This window comes from Piliocolobus tephrosceles, chromosome 10 (genome assembly GCF_002776525.5).
Source record: "Piliocolobus tephrosceles isolate RC106 chromosome 10, ASM277652v3, whole genome shotgun sequence".
Taxonomy (NCBI): Eukaryota; Metazoa; Chordata; class Mammalia; order Primates; family Cercopithecidae; genus Piliocolobus; species Piliocolobus tephrosceles.
The window spans coordinates 90,812,384-90,821,658 of NC_045443.1; positions in this window are offsets into that span (position 1 = coordinate 90,812,384).

Here is a 9,275-nt window from a genome sequence, read left to right on the forward strand (position 1 = left end):
CCTCCGCCTCCCGGGTTCACGCCATTCTCCTGCCTCAGCCTCCCGAGTAGCTGGGACCACAGGCGCCGGCCACCTCGCCCGGCTAATTTTTTGTATTTTTAGTAGAGACGGGGTTTCACCGTGTTAGCCAGGATGGTCTCGATCTCCTGACCTCGTGATCCGCCCGTCTCGGCCTCCCAAAGTGCTGGGATTACAGGCTTGAGCCACCGCGCCCGGCCTTGAATATAATTTCATCAGTGTAGTAAGTCTGTGTGTGCTGTCTCTGTCTCTCTCTGGCTCACTCTCACCTACTCTTGCCTTCCCTCGCCCTCCCTCCCTTTCCCTACCTCTCTTCCTCTTGTCTCCCTCTCTCCTACCTCTCTTCCTTTCTCCCTGTCTCCTTCTCTCCCTGTCTTTCCCTCTCCCTCTCCTTCCTCTCTCCCTCTCTCCTTCTGTCCCCCTCTCCTCCTTCTGCCATAAAATGAAAAATAAAAAAAAGTAGTGAATAAGAGTAAGTAAATAATAGAAAAGCAAGAACCCATCACCCCCTGAATCTCTTGTAGATTGTTTATAAAGGTATGAGGAAACCTCTTAGGTTTCTAGGTTTCTCTTAATTTCTCCCTTTAGAATTCAACTGACCAGCATTAACATTACAACAGAGATCTCGAGACTGACAAAACAGACTCTTCTAGTATAAGATACCAAATCTCAACCTCACTAGTATAGCATCACATGACAAATAACAAGCCCTTAAAGAAATCTAAGTATTTTACCCCAGAATCCGTTTCTTTGATGTATTTTAGAATGGCCCTGAAAAACTGTCTCTTGTGGGGAAAATCTACATTCTGTAGAAAATCTCCTTTCCTTTCCAAATCTTTTCTTCAGGAGAGATTATCTGTCCCCCTAAAATGTATAAAATCAAGGGGCAACCAACCACCCTGGGCACCTGTTCTCAGGACTTCTTGAGGCTGTCGTAAGCCTTAGCCAAACATATTTGGCTCAGACTAAACCTCTTCAAATATGTTACAGTGTTTGACTCTTTTCATTGACAATTTCAAGAGGTTCATGATCTTTCATAGGCCCCTTATTTATTTATTTATTTTTACTGAAATGGCATCTTGCCACGTTGCCCAGGCTGGTCTCAAATTTCTGGGTTCAAGTGATCCTCCCTCATCGGCTTCCCAAAGTGCTGGCATTACAGGTGTGAGCCAAGATGCCCAGACTAAAATTTTTTTTTAACATTATTCATTAATTAATTTATTTTCGAGACAGGGTCACACTCTGTCACCTAGGCTGGAGTGCAGTGGCAGAATTATAGCTCACTGCAGCCTCGACTTCCCAGGCTCAAGAGATCCTCCTGCTTCAGCCTCCCGATTAGCTGAGACCATAGGCACATGACACCATGTCAACCTAATTTTTTGTATTTTTTGTAGAGATGGGGTTTCACCATGTTGCCCCACCTGGTCTTGAATTCCTGGGCTCAAACAATACACTCCACCTGCCTAGCCTCCCAAAGTGTTGGAGTTACACGCGTGAGCCGCTATGCCCGGCCTTCAGAGGGATTTCTGCTGGTAGTAACCTAAAGCATTTTTTTATTTTATTTTATTTTATTTTTTGAGACTGAGTCTTGCTCTGTCACCCAGGCTGGGGTGCAGTGGTGCGATCTCAGATCTCATCTTACTGTAACCTCCACTTCCCGGGTTCAAGCAATTCTCATTCCTCAGCCTCCTGAGCAGCTGGGACTCCCCGTGTTTGTCAGACTGGTCTCAAATTCCTGACCTCAAGTGATCCGCCCACCTCGGCTTCCCAAAGTGCTGGGATTACAGGCATGAGCCACTGTGCCTGGTGATAGTATTTTTTAAAATTACAAAAAACAATGCACATACATTCAGAAAATCCTCAAATTGTGTTTTTCTTCTGCTCTCACACAACAATCATAAATACAGAAGACTTCTGTGACCAAATATGGGGACCTCTCCTCACCACCAGTTCTGGAGCAGATACCAGCTGGGTGTCCTCGAATTCAATTCTGGTGCTATCTACCCAGCGATAGTGTGAGATCCCACAATCGAGGGCTCAGCCCCCAAGGCTGCACCCCATCCTCCCCAGTCACAAGGTCAGGCCTCTGGAATTTCTGACTGACCAGCTTCAAGTTGGGGTTTCCATGACCCTCTCTTTGGGTTCGATTAATTTGCTGGGGGCAGATCACAGAACTCAGGAAAACACTTATGTTTACTGTTTTATTATGAAGGATATTAGAAAGGATACAGATGAAGAGATATGCCAGGAGCAGTGCCCAAGGAAGGAGCACAGAGCTTCCACGCCCTCTCTGGGTACACCGGCCTCTAAGAACCTCCATGTGTTCAGCGATCTGGGAACTCTCTGAACCCAATGTGTTTATGGAATCTTCATGGTGTTAGCATTCCTTCCCCCAGGGTATAGGGCGGAACCCTTTCTGGAATGAGGGTCTTAGGAACCACAATCAGAAAAGTGGGGAAAGATTACAGTCCTACCTTGGGGCAAGTGAAAGGAGGGGAGGTCAAAGAGTTTCTGTTTCCTGAAGTTGGCCAGGCCCAACATAGTAACAAAATGACTGTAACATAATCTAGGATTTTTTAAATACGTGCCAGTGAAGATGTTCCTTTCAGTTTTTGGGTTTTGTTGCTGTTGTTTGTTTGTTTGTTTTCAGACAGAGTCTCCCTCTGTCACCCAGGCTGGAGTGCAGTGGCATGATCTCGGCTCACTGCAACCTCCACCTCCTGGGTTCAAGCAATTCTCCTGCCTCAGCCTCCCGAGTAGCTGGGATTACAGGCGCCCGCCACCACGCACAGCCAATTTTTGTATTTTTAGTAGAGATGGGGTTTCACCATGGTGGCCAGGTTGATCTGGAACTCGTGACCTCAGGTGATCCACCTGCCTCTGCCTCCCAAAGTGCTGGGACTACAGGCGTGAGCTACTGCGCCTGGCTGTCCCTTCAGCTTTTAGATAGAAGGGAGAAAGAGGTCAGCTCAGATATCCAGAACCAAACTAGTGAAGTTATATTGTTCTTTTCTATTTTTTTTTTTTTTTTTTTTTGAGACGGAGTCTCGCTCTGTCACCCAGGCTGGAGTGCCGTGGCCGAATCTCAGCTCACTGCAAGCTCTGCCTCCCGGGTTCACGCCATTCTCCTGCCTCAGCCTCCCGAGTAGCTGGGACTACAGGCGCCCGCCACCTCGCCCAGCTAGTTTTTGTATTTTTTAGTAGAGACGGGGTTTCACTGTATTAGCCAGGATGGTCTCGATCTCCTGACCTCGTGATCCACCCATCTCGGCCTCCCAAAGTGCTGGGATTACAGGCTTGAGCCACCGCGCCCGGCTATTCTTTTCTATTTTTGATCAAGTAAGTTTCTAAACAGCCATTCCAGGCTCTAATATAACAAGTGTACACACCTTGTATTCTAGCAGTGTGGAGATTCATGTCCATGTCTACAAAACATATGAAACACCCTCTTCTCCTCTCATTCTTCCTCTCCCCAATTTTCCTAATGGCTTACAACTTACTATTTTAAATACTTATAGAAAATTTCAAAAAATGCCAAAAAAAAAAAAAAAAAAAGAATGCAACCGCAACCATATCTCAACTATGACAATAATCAACTAATGGCCATTCTAGCTTCCTTCATACTCCTACTCATTTTCCTTGCCCCCAGCAAACTAGATTTTTCTTAAGGAAATCCTAACCATCATAGTACTGCAGTTGCAAATATTTTAGTACATATGCTTAAAAGATAAGGACTCCTTGTTTTGAACATCATCACACTGCCCCAGAAGCAACAATAGATGCTTAATATCATCACATATTCAGTGTTCATATTCCCTAATTGTCCTTATAAGTGTCCTCTTAAAAATCTTTGCTTGCCTATTGGGAAAAATTAGTCATATTAAAAAATTGTTTGAAAGTTGGTTGTTTGGGGCTGGGTGTGGTGGCTCACACCTATAATCCCAGCACTTTGGGAGGCTGAGGCAGACAGATCACTTGAGGCCAGGAGTTTGAGACCAGCCTGGCCAATATGGTGAAACCCCATCTACACTAAAAATACAAAAATTAGTTGGATATGGTGGCACACACCTGTAATCTCAGCTACTTGGGAGGCTGAGGCAGGAGAATCGCTTGGACCTGGGAGGCAGAGGTTGTGGTGAGCCGAGAGGATGCCATTGCACTCCAGCCTGGGTAACAGAGTGAGGCTCTGTCTCAAAAAAATAAGGTCTGTTTGAATCTGCATCAAAACAAGATCCCAGCTAGGCATAGTGGCTTACACCTGTAATCCCAGAACTTTGGGAGGCTGAGGCAGGAGGACCACTAGAGCCCAGGAGTTTGAGACCAGCCTGGGCAACATGGCGAAACCTCATCTGTACCAAAATACAAAAATTAGCCAGGCATGCTGGTGCATGTCTGTAGTCCCAGCTACCAGGAGGCTGAGATGGGAGGATCGCTTGAGCCTGGGAGGCAGAGGTTTCAGTGAGGCATGATCAAGACTATTGCTCCATCCAGCCTGGGCAACAGAGTGAGACCCTGTCTCAAAAACAAATGCACAAGGGCTGGATGTGGTGGCTCATGCCTGTAATCCCAACACTTTGAGAGGCCAAGGTGGGTGGATCACCTGAGGTCAGGAGTTCGAGACTGGCCTGGCCAACATGGTGAAACCCCCGTCTCTACTAAAACAAACAAACAAAAAATACAAAAAAAAAAAAAAAAAAAAATTAGCCAGGCATGGAGGCAGGCACCTGTAATCCCAGCTACTTGGGAGGCTGAGGCAGGAGAATCGCTTGAACCCAGAAGCTGGAGTTGCAGAGAGCTGAGATCGTGCCATTGCACTCCAGCCTGGGCAACAAGAGTGAAATTCTGTCTCAAACAAACAAACAAACAAACCCCCAAAAAACCAATGTCCATTTATTGTGATAATTAGCATGCCTCTTATGGGCAACATTGTCCTTTTTTAGCCTTTGTCCTCAAATACAAAAATTGTTATGTAGCAAAAACAACCATTTCCAGATGATGCAAGAGTTCAAAATGCTGGTCTGAAGAAGTCTATGAAAATGTCAAGTCATGCCTTTGCGAGGAGATAACTACTTGGCATATACCTTTCCCTGAATGATAAAGAAGGAAAGAAAAAATGTACTTCCAGTAAACATATTCATTAGCCACAGAGAGCTGCATATAAACATGATGCTTACAAAAATGTTCTGCAGTAAATGGGAATAGAGAAAATAGGTAATAAGTTGTAAATCTGAAAATCATTTATTTATTTCAATGAAAGAGAAGTTTATAAACAGTCAAACCAAAAGGTCTGCTTTTAAAGTTTTGCAAATGCTGGTCAGATTGATTAGTCCTTTTTCAAATTTTTAATCCTAAAGCTTTTTAATTTAAGGCTTTTTAATTTTCAGTTTGCTTACTCCATTCTTTTGTAAGAGAAAAAAATTCACTTTAAGTAAAATTGTAATCAAGACTTCTACTTCCATTTCTCACTTTATGAGCTTATCTTCTGGATCCACCCCCCCTTAAAAAACAAACTTCCCTTTTCATTTAAAAATTAAAGGAACTCCTGGGTTAGTATCTAACACATACAAACTAATAATCACCATGTAATAGAAGCAACAGGACAAGCTCACAGTAATGTAATGCAGGAGGTAAAAACTTGGGTAGCATACAAAGAAGGCTGCCCCGTTTCTGTAAATGGGGACAATAAATAGTAGCTGCCTCATAAGGCTGATGCTGGGGTCAGTCAAATGAGATCATGCAAAGCACCCAGCACTGGTTAACACTCAATAAAGAATAGCCATTATGATCATTAGAAAGACATAGGAAGAGACTTTTGTCATTGTCACAGTTTTATCTTGAAAAGGAACTTACTGTATGGTAACATTCTGAGTCAGTTACAAGAGAAAGCAACAAGTGTCCTGCATTGCTGAGGATCCTGCCTCCTCCAAGATACCTGATACATTGTTAAAATACCCTGAGGGAGAAAAGTATCCTATTCATCCAATGTTAAACTGTTTCCTTTTCTGAAAGTTAGAAATAGATGAAAATAGCATAAGAAATAACTCTGTATAAAGTAAGCTCTAGGTAAGACAATATTGTGGTAAGTGAACTAAACAAAGATTAATCTGAAATTGGACTCTGATCCCCAAGTGAACCTGCCGGTGTAGCCCAGTCTTTACTGGATCTGAGGAGGAAAAACAAACCTGTGTCTATCTCAAGCGTGATCTGGCTAGATATGATCTAAACTTTGAAAAGTGCCTAAGCACATTTCAGATGCATATTATGTGTTAAATACTAAGCAGGGAGCTTTGAGCTGGGGCAGTGCACCCTGATACTGAGGAACTGACATAGAAAAATGAACACCTAGCATTGTAATTTGGCCTTTTGCTATTCTCTTATTTATTTATTTACTTTTTGAGACAGAGTCTCGCTCTGTGGCCCAGGTTAGAGTGCAGTGGTGCAATCTTGGCTCACTGCAACCTCCGGCTCCTGGTTCGAGCGATTCTCCTGCTTCAACCTCCCGAGTACCTGGGATTACAGGCCCATGCCCCCACACCCAGCTAATTTTTGTATTTTTAGTAGAGATGGGGTTTTGCCATGTTGGCTAGGCTGGTCTCAAACTCCTGACCTCAGGTGATCCACCTGCCTCGGCCTCCCAAAGTGCTGAGATTACAGGCGTGAGCCACCACGCCCAGCCTATTCTCTCATTTTAGTCAAATAAGTTTCCTTTTCTGTTAGATCTCTCCCCAGTAATTGCAAAAACCAACCAAATAAGTAAGTATGGGAGAGAGGCGGCTATTTATATTATGAAAGCATTCTGCAGTTTAATTCATTGCAGAATCTAAGATCCTTCCCTCCACAGTGTTAAAATCCAGAGCCCTCTCAATTACTCTTCCACACTTTGAGGAAAAGGAAGAGAGGGAGAGATCTCCAGTGGAAATTTCCTTGTTAATAACATCTTATGTTTCTCTAAATGTTTTGCAGTTTCAAAGCACTTTCAGACTCACTCTGGTATCTTAGTTAAGCCTTGTACAAGATGTCATAAATCATATTATATTCATTTAAGAGGTGAGAAAAGACAAGGCTCAGAGATGAAGCAAATATAAATGGTAGTAATTAGTTATATATATAACTAATATATACTGTTTTTTATATATATATAACATATATATATACATATATCTAGTATATTTGTAGTAATTGGTACATGTGAGACCTGAAGCCAAGATTTTTAAACCAAGTCCAGTGGCCAAGAAGCTGAAGCAGGTGGCTCACACTCACTGACTTGGTGCTGCTGTTTTTCCTCCCTTCCGTGATTTGGTTCCAAGCATCTTCCCTTTTTTTCCTCAGTTAATTCTGATTCATGCCTTCCCTCATGTAATTAATAAATGAGAAAGACTTGAGTGAACAAATATTCAGCCAACTAGTATTTATTGAGCAATAACTAGAAGCCAGATCTTTGAAGGGTTTTAAACAAAGGAAATGGAATCTCTTGTCATTTAAAAAGACCATAGTAAAAATAAATAAATAAAAAATAAAAAAGACCATAGTGAGGATGGTGCAGTGGCTCACACCTGGAATCCCAGCAGGTTGGGAGGCTGAGGTGGGCAGACTGCCTGAGCTCAGGAGTTCGAGACCAGCCTGGGCAACATGGTGAAACTTCATCTCTACTAAAAAGTCCACAAATTAACCAGGCATGGTGGCGTGCAACTGTGGTGGTTACAGCTACTCAGGAGGCTGAGGCAGGAGAATCCCTTGAGCCTGGGAGGTGGAGGCTGCAGTGAGCTGAGACAGCGCCATTGCAATCCAGCCTGTGCAACCAAGCCAGGATTAATAACTTTATTGATGTGAACCAATTATCTAAAAATAATAATCACATATTAGCCATAGTGGCGTTCCCAGCTAGATGTGTTCTGCCTGTGTTGTAAATCCTGGATATAAATTTCAAGTGCCTTCAATAAGAAATCATTGACTTGGAAAACATCTCTGCGTAGTCTTGATAAGATTTCTAAATGTGGTGAAGCCTCATTCTTCAAATTATTTATTCAACACTAACTCATTCTACAAACTTATATCTGCTGGGCTCTGGGAGCAACAAGATGAGTTAGATGCAGCAGTCCCAAATCTAAAGGAGGTTGGAGACTAAAAAGGAAAGACCAGTGCCTGCTCTGAGCTCTCCAAGAGTCCCCAACCTCTCAGTCAGGCTTCACAGCCCCCTCTGCCAGAGGCGGAACCAGCTTCCCTCTGCTTTGCAGCCACACTGGCCTTTTCTTTCATTTCTGAGAACTCTCCTCACTCCCTCCCACTTTGGGCTCTGCAGAAATCCCAGTTCCCTTTGCCTTGAAAGCTCTTGGTCAATTTAGCTCCTCCTCCTTCAGCCTTGCTGCCACAATAACCTTTTTCTGACTGCAGATCCGGTCAAATCTCCGTCTGAAACCCTCTACTACCTTAGACCCCATTACATTTGTAGTTTTACGTGTACACTTGTGATCATTTAGTATCTGACGGTTTGCTCTCAGGTGCCTACGCTCCCGGAGAGGCACGGGCTGACTGACTTTGTTAGATGCCAGTGCCTGGCACACAATAGGCCCTCCAGGGGTGAAAAACCAACCAATCAAGTCAGGACCCAAGCAACCTGGGCCTCTGTGGAAAGGCAGGATGGCCTGAGTTTGGGTTTCTCTTGAGTTACCTTAAGACCAGGCCTCCTGGCTCCTATCTTAGCCCTTCTAACACTCTGAAGTGTAGAGGTTGTTTGTTCCACGCCCCCAAGGGACTGTAAGCTCCCAGATAGCAGAAATCCCATTATATTTTACTGCTGTGGCCCCACTCCAGCTGTACTGTTACTTAGCAAGAGATCCACATGAAAACCATTTCGCAACTATTAGCTATTGCCAGTATTAATACTTTCCGGAAGGTGGCACAAAGTGGGGGATGTTATCGATAGCTTCAAAGAAATGTTTAAGCTAGAGTTGACTCTTTAAAAAATACAAGCCATCCCCAACCAAGTATTAAAAATACAAATACAAAAAAAAAAAAAAAAAAGGAAATTTGCCTGCTCCTCATTTGTGAAATCAAAGAAAAAAAAAACAACGTCTTAACCTTTCTAGGCCTTCACTCTCGCCTCTCCCCGCGCTACACTGGCGAATTCTGGACGTATCTACACAGTCACCGCGGAGTCTGCAATCGTCGCAAAGTCCCCTGGCATTTCCTGGCCAGGCTGCAACTTTGGTGAGGGTGTATGTAGTTACAACCCCTGTAGTGGAGCTGGTATTTAGGGT